The sequence below is a fragment of the Apium graveolens genome, chromosome 8, assembly GCF_009905375.1.
Source record: "Apium graveolens cultivar Ventura chromosome 8, ASM990537v1, whole genome shotgun sequence".
In the NCBI taxonomy this organism is placed as follows: Eukaryota; Viridiplantae; Streptophyta; class Magnoliopsida; order Apiales; family Apiaceae; genus Apium; species Apium graveolens.
The window spans coordinates 258,575,415-258,591,845 of record NC_133654.1 but is presented as its reverse complement, the minus strand read 5'-3'; the positions used below and the strand labels follow the sequence as shown (position 1 = coordinate 258,591,845).

Genomic DNA, 16,431 nt, shown 5'->3' with positions numbered 1-16,431 from the left:
CTAAGAGTCCGGAGCAGATGGTGGATGGAAGCTACGACAAGAACCATCAAAAGGTTCCGGTTCCCGGAGTCCAGCCTCGATAAGCTGTTTCACCTTGATAAATTCTTCAAAAAAACTATCCCAGTCTGCCTCCGGATTTGTCTTAATATGCCTCTCCGCAACAACCCAGCAGCGAGCAATCTCTGGAGCACCAGCATTTGCAATCGCCTTGTCGTACTCCACAGACTTCTTATACGCTTCGATGACTCACTACGCCATAAGTGGGCTATTTTAATGCGAAAATGGTGTTACAATAGGCCCAAAATTGTTACATTAGGTCTATTATAACACCAAGGGGCGTTACGTATACGAGCATTATAATAGGCACCCTAATGTAACACTTCATTGATCTATTGTAACAGAGAAGAAAATGTTACAATAGGCAACTAATGTAACACTAAAAGCCCCAAATGTAACGCAAAATGAGTGATACATTAGGTTGATAAAGATTGCATAAGTGGGACCACCTGTGAGTCCCATTTAACCTATTGTAACAGTCTGTGTTTTATCTATTATAACACCAATTTTTTGTAATTAAGCAACAGTAACATATATAATGTAACACTATATATAATCATATATTACATTAGAGTCGGGCAAATGTAACCATTAATTTTAAATTTTTTGAAATATATGCTTAATTTAAAGAACAATCCCATTAATAACAAAACATCAAAGTTGCCATACATAAGAGTCTTAATACCCAAACCATACTACTAGATAACAGTGTCAACTCCATACCATTTTAGTAATTTATATACAAACTAGGCCAACATCATTTAATCACACCCCAACACATATCACAACTACGAAAAAAGTACTAGATTATCAAAGACTAGATTACAACAAAAGTATGTATTCAATAATAAACTCTGAGTAAGATACCCTCAAGGTACGCCACTTGACATTTCCACGTCGAACACGCACTCTCCTAACAGTCTTGTTGCTGGACAACCTGGTATTTGCAGGCTGTCTTCCCAACTGATACCTAATATAAAAAAACAACCTTTAATTCAACCATCAACTACGTGTAAAACATGCCAACTATGTGTAAAACATGCCAAACTAATATACTTGTTATACATGTTAATTAGCCGACAAACATTCCATTTATGTAAAACACTGAAGAACAATAATTCAGTCTATATATGATTGAAAATCAGAGCAACTATCATTTGAAATACAAAAAATGGAACTAGCCATTAAATAATGAAAAGTAACAGTAACTTATAAGTTCGATCCATATCACTATATTTACAAATAATTGGTTACCTGCAATAGATCACTATATTTACAGAATTATCAGCTCGGTCATGCTGTGCCTATTTACAGAATCAAAACTATGTGCCAGATACTATATGCTGTGTCTTATAGTATGTGGCAAGATTAATTGATCTCTTGACAAATTAGTGCGAGTGAGTGAGTATAGTTAAGTGGGTCCAGGCTTACCTTCATTTCGGTTCGTCGGTTTTGGAACCAAAACTTCACTTGTCTTGGCTTAAGGCCTAAATCTTGGCTTAGTTTCATCCTTTGTTTGTCATCCGGGCGCGGGCATTCTCTAAACAGCCTGTCAAATTTGATTACTAATTCATTACTTAACACACAGTGCAGTATCTTGCTCGTTTCCGGAGAGGCCTCCTTTAATCTGTTGTGCATCTCAGTCCTCTGTATTTTAGTTACAAAAATGTTAGTAATTCAGGACATTTACAAACAGTTAAACATGATATGTAAATGTAGAATTACAGGCTGATTAGTACCCAACATTTCTCCTCTAGCAATCAAGGGAACCAGAGATAGTGAATGCGCAAAAAAAACTTTCTGAAACTTTGTTGCAGGATATTTTGAAGTAATTTGAGTTGTCAACGAGACTTTTTTTAAGTTGCAACAAAGCTCATTTCTCAATTTCGATGCAGCTTCTGTTTTGATAGCCTCCAACTATGCTGTCATCACTAAAATTTAAACTTATTAGGAAGCCTAATGCATATAAAAGTAAACTCAAATATTTTGACATTTCCAGAGTTAAAAATCTATAAGATTAAAAGAGTCTTAGAATATAATTACTTGCCCCAACTTTATTTGTATATGAAGATAAGCAAATTGATTAAACGTAAACGTATTTACCTGCTAATTAAATACCAATTAGGTCAGCGTCTGTGTACCATCTTCATAGAATCTATTATATTATGTGTGTGTTTCAGTGCGTGTGTTTTGGCAACCAAGAGGAAAAGGAATGAATTGCTGAGAGACAGAACAAAGGGATAACATGTCGCAGATGGTAAATGAGAGTCAAAAGAATAAACTGATATGCATTTACTTGATATTATTGATAACCATTAGTAATTATTTTTGAAATTTTCTCTAATTTTTTCATTGACTCCCGTCCATCTAAACCAAAATCATTAACTACACAAATTGAATACATGTGTTTTCTTTATTTACTGAAAGACACTAGAGCTACAGTTTTTTAAATATTGTGTGCTTAATCTCTATATTCTACAACTGAAATTTTTGATGATAATTAAAGCCATAAAAACCAAAGGAGAAGGGTGTAATTGACCAATAATGTACCTCAAGCTGATCGCCTATGTGAATGACGAGAGCGTTGGGATGTACTGCGCATCTATCTAATTGCAATCATGAAAAACTTGAAGCCCCTGTACATCATTTGGAACAAGAATTGTGACGGCAGACATGTCGGCGTAGGCCGGAACACCAAGTGCTAGGTCAGGTCGTGGGCATGATGGGTAATAACTGTTCTTCAAGAGGTATACAATATTATCTCCATCAGCTGCCGTCCTTAGCTCATTCTCCTCCAACCCTATCCATTTTGACAAATAACTTAGCAACCTCTCCTCCACACTATGAAAATACTTTATGTACTCCTCATCAGCCTCCCTACAATCACTGATACTCAAAAAATATATGTTTAACAAATTCTTCTGTATGAATATATAGGCTAATGTTTTGTCAGATCTGAAAAAGGAAATTTATAATTCTGAAAAGAACTAAATATGAATTATATTATGATTTTATCTTTCTTAATTCCTTTGATCACAACGTGTTGGATACCATCTTCTCTCGGTTACAAGAAGTTGGGGTTTAGTCTCGGTGAAGGCATGTGTGTGAGTATCAGCACATCCATTAAAAACCTTGTTCGACATTGAAAGAGGGCGGGATTCACCTGTAAGAAGATGGATTCTTGGGCCAAAACTTGTAATTTACCATCAGATGGAAACAAATGATCAAATAAAAGATAAATGATCAGCCCCGGGTGGCTTTGCATAAACTATATTCAAATAAAAATAAAAGATAAATGCATAAAAATGAAAACCAATCAAATTAGTGTTAGAAATGGCCCAACAGTGCTTTAAAAAATTGATTGAATTCTAAATTTTGAATGAAACTTATCTTCTCCGAGACAACAAAAGTATCTTGTACAAGCACATCCTCTGGAAAGGAAGAAAGCAGTTGGGATCCCAATCCCAAAAATGCATCGACTTTTCAATTACGATACATTCAAAAACAATTGAAAAACCTAATGAGTCCAAAACCCCTAATTACTCAAACATCTAAGTCAAATACCCTAACTAGTTAAATACAAATAAACCACTAATCAAAAAAAGAGAAGAAGATACTCTAATTAGTCAAATACAAATAAACCACTAATCGAAGTGAAGAGAAGAAGATGCTAAGAAGTTTAAAACCCATATTTTCGTTAAATCAAATAAAAAATTAAAAATGAGAAACCTAAGGAGAGTGAAGAAGAAGATTTTGTAATGGCTGTTGTAGACAGTCGAGGAGAGATAATGAGATCGTGAGTGTAACGGCGGGAACAAGGAGGGTCGGTCTTATGTTTCAAGGGAAACGGAGCCGATAAAGTGGGTTGAGGGAGAGGGTTTGAGAGAAGGTTCAGAGAGATTTGTAGAAGTCACTTTTATCGGGAGTGTGTTTTCATTTGGGGGAAAAATACGGCCCAAATATTTCACCAAGTAAATTGAGCATAATTTTTAATTTTTTTTTTATTTTTCTTTTCAATTATTTAATTATTATTTATTAAATAGTAAAACAAATAACAACTCTTTGTGCTCATGTATAAAAAATTCTAAAATTTGAATTATATTATATGTTACATTGATCATTCACTAGTAACCCATAATATAATTTTTATACTAATTTATGATAATATTTTTCACTTTAATATTTTTAAAAATTAAAAAAGTTTCTAATATAACACCAGATGTTGGTGTTACATGTTATGCAACACCAGCATTTTTCTGCAACACTAACTTTATAACTATTGTAACACAAATGAAGAGGTGTTACATAGTGACTTCTGCCTCCGGCCTCAGAGAAGAAAGCTGTTTTTGGAGCTCAGCTAAATTAGACTTTAAATCCGCAGCTTCCTTTTCAGCATTCTCAGCCTGGCTTGTAACCTGGGTGAGATGCTTATTCAGTCCGGAGAGAGATGTACCCTTAACAATGATTTGATCCCTTAATTGCCCAATCTCTGTATTCTTGTCAACGATTGTGGTCCGGGAGGTCTTTAATTTATTGTATGCAAGAGAAGCAGCCCCGACCATATACCTACCAAGCTACAAAGAAAAATTTACAAATATCAGAAAATTCACAAGGCAAAGATAGAAGAAACGGAGAAAGCAAAATAACATTGCATACCTGGCCCCAGAGACGAGTACATTCCTTCATCGTGGAATCGAACCCGGAGGCATTCATATCCTTCCAGTCGGTGGTCGAGGGAATCTCAACCATGAAACGTGCAACTTTCAACTCAAGCCCCGGACTGGATCTCTCCGGATGTCCTTCCGCCATGCCCTTACACTTATCCACCATGGACCCAGCACCACCGGAAACATTCTCAGCTCAGGGAGGTTTTGAACCATTGTTCCGGATACGCTTCCTCTTCCGGACAACATCTATTCAAGAACCTCTCCAAAATGGCTTAAACTCCTCTAAATTCTCAAACTCATCACCAATTTCAACTTCAGTATCCTGCTCCGGAACCCTTTCATTCCGCCAGACTCCGGCCTGGAAATAGCATTGCTCTGTGACCCCCCTTCCGGAGCCGCAGTGGAACCAGACCCACTAGCAACAACCAACTTTGTTAGCTTGAAAGCGCTTTCAAAACCCTTCAAAGCATCACTGTACACCGAAGAGGACATGTCCGGATTATAATGCGGTACACCTGCAGAAGACAAAACAAAAGCCAAGTCAAAATAAACAATTAAAAAAAACCACTACAGAGCAGTGGAGCAAATAAAAGCAGTCTGGACAAAAAAAAAACTTACATCCCATTTTATGCATAGTTTTGTGCATCATAAAGGTCTCTCGACTCAGCTGGATACCCAAACACTCACAAAACGTAAAGACAAACCGAATAGCATCTCCCCGGAGCGTGTCCCGAGGAAATCTGCTCCGGACTCCCTTAGCAGCGATATGAGGAAGATAATACAAATCTAGATCCCTAAGCATAATTAGCACCCCATTCCAATGCTTCAATGAAGATTGCTGAATAACTGGCCTATATGAGGAGCCATAGCCACACTCCGAAGCCCGGAATCTCAACTCATTTAATGGCATTTGACTAGACCGGACTAAGCTAAATATATGATGCCCCAACTTAAAAGTGGGCTGAACCTTGAACTAGTTGTAGAAAGTAATGAACCAGGTCATCCACTTTATCCCATTGGGGGTTATCTACATCGGGGAAAGCTTATACTCATATTTAGAAAGATGTTTGAGAAAGAGGTGCCAGTGTGGATTCCATCCGGACCGGAGGTGCTCCAGCCACAACGGAACAAACCCGTCAGCTAGCCTGTGATATATCCTCTCTCCGGGCTCAGGCCATCTCGACAGAATCGGGGGATCTATCTGAAAAGTAGTCTGAATCGAAGGATCCTGTGCCGCATGGTCTAAGGCAGCATACTTCTCTTTCAAATCATAAGGCTCTTTAGCCACAATACTACCCGTGAACTTCCTATCGAATTCAGCTCTATCATACGATCCTGGATCAGCATTAGGGTGCCTCGCATACCCGGACCTAATGCTCCTGTAATAAAAACTATTCTTTATCTCCTCACTTTTGGTGATGAAATAGCCCGGAGTGTAAACCCACAAGCCTTCCGGAGTGCAAGACACCTTCCTAGAAGATATTCTAGCTACCGTCAGTTTAGTGATATCATTGGCATCCGAAGTAGACACCTTTTTCCCCATCTCAATGCCCTCAGAGTCAGTAGATGAATCTGAATCAAAATCCGAAGACCTAGGGTAGCAGGAGATGTAAGCCTTGGCCCGAATTTTAGTCTGGAACATATACCTATAAAAAATGATAATGGTTAGTCTAAATACCTACGGTTTATTTATCTTGAATCCTAGTGGTCCGGAGTACCCTATGTTCAATTTTATTAAAGTTATAAGCAACCAGCCCGGATACCCGAAGCTCAAGATCCAATACAAACCCACAAAATAAATCCGATCTACAAAGAACCTACAATACCAAACCCAAAAATCTAGTCCTGACTCAAAACACGACCAGCGAAAATAGCATGAAACCAAATACAAATCTACAAATCCAGACTCCGCATTCAAGTCCGGTCTCACGAACAAAACCCTAATAACAGAAACACTTCCAAAACAAAATCAAACACCAAAATATAACACAAACACATATACATACATATATATATACACACATTAAAGCAAACAAACACAAAACGAACCAAAAACTACAAACCAAAACAAAAGCAAACAAAACTATCCCGAAAAACATTTACAAAAGGAAAAGCGCAAAGAATCGAAAGGAAACCTTACAAGTAAGAGATTACAGAGCGGTTGGGGACAACCGATCGACGAACTCAAAAGCTCAGGGATCTCTTGTGAACGAACGCCGGAAAGGCTTCACAGAAATAAGAAGAGGGCAAAAGAAAAAAAATAAAGATAAAAAAGAAAAAGAAAATAGAGGAAGATGAGTGCTTTTTATAGGGGAGGTAAAAATCAAGGGACACAGACACGTGGCCACATCCTGGCCATCCATCACGATCATGCATACACGGAAATTAACGTGCATCATTATTATGGCACCTCTTTTTATAAATAATAGTTGTAAGAATTCAAATCAGTGGGGAAAAATCCCAAAACCATTCCACCTTCCAAGTCCGGACCATTCACCTCAACCCAATCCAGACTGGGGGCAAGAAAAGCTCAAATTAATCTAAAGACAACCAACCTTAGTCCTGATTGGCTGAACTCAACGCAATACGGACTAGGGCAAGAAAATATCAAATTCTTCTAAAGACAACCAACCTTAGCCCTGATTGGCTGTACTCAACGCAATCCGGAATGGGGGCAAGAATGGCTCCAAATTCTTTTAAAGATAACCAACCTTAGTCCTGAATGGCTGAACTCAACCCAATCTGGACTGGGGGCAAGAAAAGCTCAAATTCTTCGAAAGACAACCAACCTTAGTCCTGATTGTCCGAACTCAACGGAATCCGGACTGGGGCAAGAAAAGCTCAAATTCTTCTAAAGACAACTAACCTTAGTCCTGATTGACCGAACTCATCCCAATCCGTACTGGGGGCAAGAAAAACTGAAATTCTTCTAAAGACAACCAAACTTAGTCCTGATTGGCCAAACTCAACCCAATCCGAACTCGGGGGCAAGAAAAGCTCAAATTCTTCTAAAGACAACCAACCTTAGTCGTGATTGGCCGAACTCAACCCAATTCGGACTGGGGGGCAAGAAAAGCTCAAATTCTTCTAAAGACAACCAAACTTAGTCCTGATTGGCCGAACTCAACCTAATCCGGACCAGGGCAAGAGAAGCTCAAATCCTGTTAAAGACAACCAACCTTAGTCCTGATTGGCTGAACTCAATGCAATCCGGACTGGGGGCAAGAAAAGCTCAAATTCTTCTAAAGACAACCAACCTTAGTCATGAATGGCCGAACAAACACACGGTTAGTCAAACATAAATTTACTACAAAGAAAAGATTTTTCTTTAAGGAAGGGACACAAAGAACATTGGAAAGATTGAATGACTTTTTAGATGTAACTAGATGTGAGGTGCCTATGTGTGTGATTTGAAAAGCTGAACCATTTCCAAATACGTGGTTAAATTGGCTGGATCATTGGTGATATGGTGAGAAGCCCCTGTGTCAAAAAGCCACTATTATGGTTGAGAGTTGCGAGTAGACGTGACGTTAACCGATCGTGGAGATCTTGATGCATTTGACGGAGTTTGGATACCATTGTCCCTAAGAAAATGAGATAGATGACCATATTGTTTTGTATCATGCCTTGAGCATTGACAAAAGCGATAATAAGGATGATTCCCAGTGGTATATGTTGGTGAAAGCCCATGTTGTTGATGAGAAGGATGATGTTGGTACCAATTGGAGGTATTGGGACTATAGTTTTCTTTTCCCCGTTGTATATATTGCATACTACGATTAGAGTTGAGAGCCTTGTATGTATATTTGGCTATGACAATTGCTGGTTTTGCGGGTTTGGACTTGAGTCCTCGTTCATAATCAATTAACTCCTCATGTAGGGCATCAAATGTTATTGGGGCTTCCCGAACAGAGATAGCATCCTTAATATTTCGAAAATCATCCCCGAGTCCTGATAAGGTGAGAATGATAATATCATCATCAGACACAGGTTGGCGAGCGATTGCTAATTCGTTAGCTGTGATTCTGATATCACGCAAATAGTCAAATATATTGTGGGCATTACAAGGTTTATTCATAAGATGAGTTTTGAGTGACATGATGCGATCAACGTGACTTGTTTGCGAACATAGTAACTAACTGATCCCATATTTGTTTGGCTGTGTTAGCAGTGGAGATTAATGGTTGGATAGTTTCATGGAAGCTTCCTAATAAGGAGATTAATATGTATTTGTCTTAGCGATTGCATATGATAAATGCTAGGTTGGGTTTATTATCTGCCAAGAACTAAGATGGTGCAGAGACAGTACCGTAGATATAACCAAGGAGTCCCAGACTTGTGAGGACTGACATGATTTGTGTGCGAGACTGCAAAATTTCTTTGAGATAGCATCGTCAAAAAGCGCGTAGAATTGTGCACTGGGATGAGTTCAAATGCACCAAATTTTTTGAATTGAATGGTTTTTAATGTAATAAAAAAAGGGTTATGATTGGATAAAGTTATGCTTTTAGCTCTGATACCATAAGAGAGGTGAAGCACTCCACTAATTTTGGATCTAGACACTAAAGATATTACATAATTAAATGCCTGAGATATGCACATGTGTGACTGTAATTAGTTCTATGATTACAGGGATGAAGATATACTAATTATTATGACTGTTGATTAGAAACCTTGAATTATTAAAACCAACTGATATTTCATATTGATATTTACACGTCCACATCTTTAGACGATGTAGTCCTCTAGGAATAAACATCAAGTAACCTTTCTTTCTAATACATGCAAAATTTTGTCAAACATGATAAATTTATGAACGCAACAACCAAATTAGAAATTAAAATATCATTTATTACCTAATAGAAGCTTATCGAGCAAATATGAAAGGTGAGTCATTAAGTTCATCATCATAATTCATTTGCTCAATTAGTATGTTCTAATATTTATAAAAACTAAAAGCTAAAAAACAAACAATATTGAATTGAAATTATGAAGAAAGCTCCAAAAACTTTGTACATAAATTGTAATTTAAGCCTATATGAAAGCTTTAATTGAAACCCTAATTTTAACAATATTGAATTGAAATTATGAAGACTGATTTAGGTGAAGAAAGAGATATGCAGATGTTAATCCCTCATACAACGAACCCTAATCCAAATAAGCTTTTTATATATTTTTAAATTTAACAATAGAGACATTCAATTATGTTTGTGTGTATAAGGGGTGTGTATGTATAATGGTCGTGTTTACTTTTATTTTTTTATTTACTTTTCCACCTAAAATTTCAGCAAGTTCTGCCTAAAAATTTTGGTTAGAGTGCAATACCAAAAATTAACGCTCACACTTTTTGAATACTCAATAGGAACACCAAAATATATGTGACAATAGTAGCTTCATCATTTCTAAGGCAACACTGGATTATATCAATTGTAATGTTAAACAAAATTATTGCCTTATCTCAATTTTCAGTCATTTAAGCTAAAATTTTTGCTTGTAACACTGAAAAAGGGGTTGTCAAAGGACATATATGATGTATATAGTAGCACAATGATTGATTTGTGTCGATATAGTAGCAAGGGTACATCGTACATTAGGGGGAATTGTCCTAATGAGAAATATATGCTATGGGCGAGGTTGGAATAATTTCCATTAATATCAACTATAAAGATGATAATATATTCAATTCTTAAGAAATGTTATTTTCTTTTCCATAACCCTCTTATTATGTTGGGCTTTTTGCTGTTACAGTTGGGTCCAGAAAGCGTTGCTTAAGGTGTTATAAGCCAACATTCCTGGGTACAACGCCCGTTTGGTGTGTTGCATATATATACAGGTGCATCAAAATAAGAAAAATAAAGTAACAATGCAACACGGAGGTACAAATATAATACCTCGTTATATTTATTTAAAATTAAAATAACACATCATTTAAACAAGAATAAAAGAATTATAAGATAACGTCACTCAAACAACTCCATATATAATATCAGATACCGAATAAAACTGCAAATTCATAACCATTTACCATTATCATTTATAAAATTAAAGATATAACACATTATAGAGACACACACTAATATATTTAACAAAACAAGTATGTAACAAAAAACATAAACCTAAACATATACATCATTTATATTACAAATCAAGTATACAAAAGAACTTCCTAAATCAAGTATACAAAACAACTTATTAAAACAACTATACAAAACAAATTATCAAAACAATTATGCAAATCAGTAATCGATTTAGAGACTTACAAGAACAAAAAGAAAACAAGATAACCAGGACCGAAAGCAAGCACAGCAAACAAAGAAGCACAAACACAGGGCCCTGTAAATAACAAAAAGAAACGAACAATATGTTAAAAACTATGCTTAAATTAAAAAATACAAACGTAAATTGGACATACATGCTTACTAAAAAGTAACTTACTTTGTAGATGACCCAAGATGAGGAATCAACCGATCTATTAAAAAAAGATAAATTAAAACCCAAAATTTGAAATTTTGAAACAAAAATTAGAAAAACACTTACAAATCAAGGTCGATAACTGGTTAATCGAGTAGATATAAGCTTCCTTTGCAAGAATCAAGTATTCTAATTAAAAGTACCAAGTAGATATAAGCTAATTAGAAATTTGACATTTGGGGGTTTATAATCTAGGGTTTGTACATTAGGGGGTTTCGACTCAGGGTTCTTGTGTGTAGATTAGTATAGACTTAGGGTTCTTGAGAAGATTGTGTTATAGTAGAGTGTAAAGATTTGAATAGATTTAGAATGTCGACTGGAATAGTAAAAGAGAGGGGGAAAAAGAAAATGTCAATGGGCTAGGGGAAGTGTTTTTAATTAAAAGGGGAATACGTTTTAAGGTGGGGGAAATGCATGTGCCACGTTCTTTTTTGAAAAGTAATTTGGACATCACTTTTATGAGCAACTGATGTCATTATAAAACTGTAACATCTCTTTCAGAAGAAGTGATGTTAAAATATCTCTTAACATCAGTTGCCAAAGCAACCGATTTTAAATTGGTGATGTCTATTACAGTTTTCTTGTAGTGATATGCAAAAAAACAGTCTTAATGTAATGTTTTTTTATCCTATTTCCATAAAAAAGCATTGCATATTAACAATTTTGACGTATTATATGCATAATGCACATGATGATGATGATTTTGTAAATTGTGAGAATTTTGACGAAGAACAGAATGAAACAACAATTTTGTTTTAGAAGATGGTGAATACTACTTTCGAACCAATTTATCAAAACAATGCACCAGAGTTCGTATGAAGTTGTTTCATTGAAATAATAAGCATAATTGTAGTAACAATGACCTAGATGACTTGTCTCATCTTATTGGATAGTGTTGCTCGATGATCATATATTGCTTGAAAAGTACTATAATGCGCCAAAGATGATTAAATGATTGAATATGCAGTGCGAAAGATTCGTACTTGTAAGAAAGATCACATGCTATTTTACAAGGAAAATAAGAGGATAAAATGTGACATGTGCAATCGAGATTGGTATAAAGTACAAACAGATCCTAAAAAGTAGAAGATCCGGCGAAAAATATTACGTTACTTTATATTATCATGAGATTTCATTGTTTATTCAATATAGAGAATATTGCAAAATTTATAAGATTCCACTTATTGGACATTAAAGTCCATGTCATACCATTTTAAGAAAGTAAAGAAGCTAGTAGTATATGATAGAACATGAAAGATAGCTAGTTGCCATTTATCACCTTCAAGAATGATCAAATTTTAAATTCTAATTCATTTTGAATTAGACAGTTCACCAATAATAAATGAAAAAATAAATGTAATAAACACTTATATTTTTTTATCATATTTTAACAAATAAAAACTACAAAAAGTCACTTCTTGTATTTTCACCCTAAAAAATAATTGATAAAATATTAAAAATCAAGAAATAAAAATATTTATGAATTTCTAACATAACCTAAGCATTTACCTAGACCCAATATCAACAACTGCCAAAACTTAGCCATTAAATTAAAATATTGTTTGGATCTAAGAGTTATGAAAATTAAAAAAATGTAATAAAAATTTTCATTTAAAATGTGACACCATCAATAATATAAATTTAACAAAATAATTATATGGGTAATCAGATTTTTCAAATGGAAGGTGGCTTTGTCAAGTATATATATTTGTAAATAAATATAAATATATATTGTTATTATAAAAAGTAGTCATTCAAAAGAATTTTAAAGAATGAAGAATATTATAAATAAGTGAGAAAATTAACCCAAATTAATGTGGATTCCAAAGTTGAAATAGACAGGCTTATCTATAAGAAAAATTAATTTGGGCTTCACATTTAAATTGGACATGTCCATATGTAAGAAGGTTCTAGATGCAGTAAAGGCCCATCTTCTAAAAACAGGTCATGAGGTGCACCCTACCTCACAGCCCTACATATAGGGGAGATGCCGCAGCTTTTGTAGTCAAAGAAGATGAAACACATAAGCTAGATAAAAACTTATGGGATATATATACAGATCTTACTTTCCTATAGTTTTTTAGGCTTTCAAGGTTCAGGGGGTTAAAAAACCGATCAGATAGTAGATCTTAATTCATGGCCGCTAAGTTGAGCTCCGATGATGGCGGGGATAGCAAATCAGAAGATGATCTCCTAGTTCTTGTGCCAAAAGGTATAGAAATAGATACAGAAGGCAAGGATTGTATATTTATTGTCATTTAAGTCTATTGTTTTACAGAAGAGTAACTTCTAATCCTTAATTTTTTTCATGTATGTATATATCATGAATAGGCTATATAAAAGGATTATTCATGAAACATCAAATTAGAGGGCTCTTAGTCAATCACAGGGGAATACTTCAAGGAAGCGCAAGTAAGATCATCGGTATATATGTATATGTGTGTTATTATTTTCCTTTTTATATCTATGTATATATCAACATAAATCTTATGTCTTGTGGACTTTTTTTTTTGCTAAATCTCGTGGACATTTTTTATTGTTGTTACACAGCTTTTTGATGTTTCCTTATATCATTGTATATGTTTAAATGACAGGACCTGATGCTGCCTTAGTTGCCCTCTCCCAGAGTCGGTTTATGTCTCTGAGGCCATGTGGGCTTCCCAATCACAATCCATCAAGGGCTCTTGGAGAGCAATAGGAAATTCAAGGTGACCAGAGATTCATGAGCTGCCAAGAGTTCAGAAGAAGTCAACAACAATCAGAATCAACAATATATATTTTGTTGTTTATGAAATAGTATCGCTAGATGTTAGATGTTAGACCATTGTGTAAATTGAATTTTTTTTTACAGCAAGTAGTTATCAAAAAAAGAACATTGGTGCTGTAGGAACAGTCCAACATTTTATGATGTTTCCTGTCTTTCTTAAACTTTTTAATCATCACAAAAGGACAAATAACTAATCTAGCTTAAAAGTATGTATACTTCCAGCATTTTTATGGTATTACCACTAGAAAATTATCAAAATTATCAAAAGAATATAATATTGGTGAATGAATGACTAAACATAATTTAAATTTTTAGGCAAGATGAATCTGACTCTTAAATTTCCACCTCTCTTTGCATACTCTTATTGGTGGAATTTAAAATAAAGTCGACCAAAATAACGATTTTAAAGTTTTCTTAAAATAACGAGCTATGAAAATAAATTATGAATTTATTATATTATAATATTTGAAGAAAAAAATTAGTTAATTGTTATATTTATTTCCTAATAATTATAAGAAATTTTAAATTTTATAACATAAAATGGATGATAAAATCAATCGAACTCAGTTGAATATATAAATTGACACTCCTAAATACGATATGAGACTATTGAATTTAGTGCCACGTGAGCCATTCAGGTAATTACATCTAACTTATCAAATTTCACTTCAAATGAGTTCAAATTTTATAAAAAAAATAAAAAATATAACCAAGAAGGCCCACCCCCTCCTATCAATCACATAGGTTGTCCCACCCCTCCATTTCTTTTTCTCTCACCATCACCAAATCCCTCTCCTCGGTTATTTTTCCCCCCCAAAATACACCTCTTCTCTCAAATAAAGAATGTTAGTTCTTGTCTTCCCGTATTCTCTAATTTACCTCTCCTCTTATTTATATTAGGAAAATGCTTAACGCATAAAAAGGTACAAAAATTTTCACAAAATCACATGTGTCAAATTATGATTGGAACAGGACCTTATATTCACATAAATATCACCAATTAAAATACCACACTTCATTTGCCATGTCATTTTGTACAAAATTTTATACTCAATTTTATGCATGGGGCACTACTCTTTATACTAATATTGGGTCAACATCACTCTCTCTCCTTGATTAATGCCCATCTTCATCCCCTAGTTATAAATAACAATCTTCATTGAATGCTTAATCTAACTTCTCCTAATTGTAAAAAACAGTCCCCATATTAATTAACACCCGTCCATGATGATTTTGACTAGCTACGTAGATGATATTAATGATTTTTTTTATATGGAAGATGTGTGTTAGGAAAATGCTTGTGTTTTTGGGCTAAGTATATACTAAAGATAAGTTATTAAATATAGCGTATATAGAAGATCTGGTGTTCAGTCCGTCTTATTTGAAGAAACACGAAACAAGATTTGTTGTATTGCATATTGCGATGATGTGTAGTATAGGAAGAAAAAATGGGTCATGTATGTGCATTCAATCATTTGGGACATTCATGTTTTAAATATAGTTAGTTTAGGCCATCACCATTTCCAATATTTTCAGGAGATATTAAATAGTTTTATTTTTTCCTTGGCCCATTTATCTTTTTTTATACGATACACCATACAACTTATTAGAGTAATCAAACTACATATCTGTATAGCGACTCTAGAATTGGGCATGACAAAATCAAAATAAAGAGTGTTAGTTTTGTTATATCCTTGGCCCCATTTACCTTCTCGCCTTCTTTGTGGCCTTGAATCATAATAAAAACTCTCTTGCATAAGATTTTATGCTTTACATTTTTTTATTAAAAGACACTAACAAGACCTTGACCATAAAACTACCTCTATATGAAGAGATACAATTCTTTGGCAAACATTAAGTAAACACACTATTTTTTAGAAATGGAGTAGCTTGTAAGTGATTATGAAATAATATTGGACAAACAATTATTTCTTTTTATTTCAGATGATATGCCGAAATATATATATACTCCGCCCTTTTAGCCTAGTGAAATTTGTCTTAGAGAGGTAATTGTAAGTAAAGTTTCATTATTTCATAGGATATATATTCATTTATATTCTAGATGATTTTGGTCTCATATTGATTATATACTGTATGTAATTGAATCTTTTTTAATTAGATTCTAAAATTTTATTATAGGAAGCAAGAAATTCTAAATTGAAAACGATTGGAGTTAAATTAAAAGAAATTTTAACACGTGCAAAATATATCGTTTGGGCAGTATCTTTAGTTTGGCTTATTAGATTTGGGCGATTCAATAACCCACACGAAGATAATGAGATTTTCTTTCATTTTAGACAGGACCATACATCAAATTTCACTTTATGAAGTTCAGAATCAGATAAAAAAGTCAACTAAAAATTTGGTTTTGAGAAACCTTTTCGGTTTGGGAAACCTGTATTAATTCCTAATCCTAAAAACAATGAAAAGACTTTTTTTGTTAGGTTTATATTATTAGAGATAGAAATA

The 16,431-nt window shown here is 34.4% G+C and overlaps 1 long non-coding RNA gene across 3 annotated transcripts; it reads right to left on the bottom strand.

Moving 5' to 3' along the window:
* Positions 1-699: 699 nt before the first annotated feature.
* Positions 700-3,709, bottom strand: LOC141678539 (uncharacterized). 3 transcript variants are annotated; one of them, XR_012557781.1, is made up of 5 exons: positions 2,608-3,709; positions 1,797-1,988; positions 1,489-1,704; positions 1,312-1,361; positions 700-1,027 (listed from the first exon to the last, which is right to left on the bottom strand). It is a non-coding gene; the product is annotated as an uncharacterized LOC141678539 (long non-coding RNA). The 3 variants fall into 3 exon arrangements; XR_012557780.1 differs by lacking the exon at positions 1,312-1,361 and adding an exon at positions 2,101-2,160 and having other exon boundaries at positions 2,608-3,708; XR_012557779.1 differs by lacking the exon at positions 1,312-1,361 and having other exon boundaries at positions 2,608-3,704.
* Positions 3,710-16,431: the final 12,722 nt, after the last annotated feature.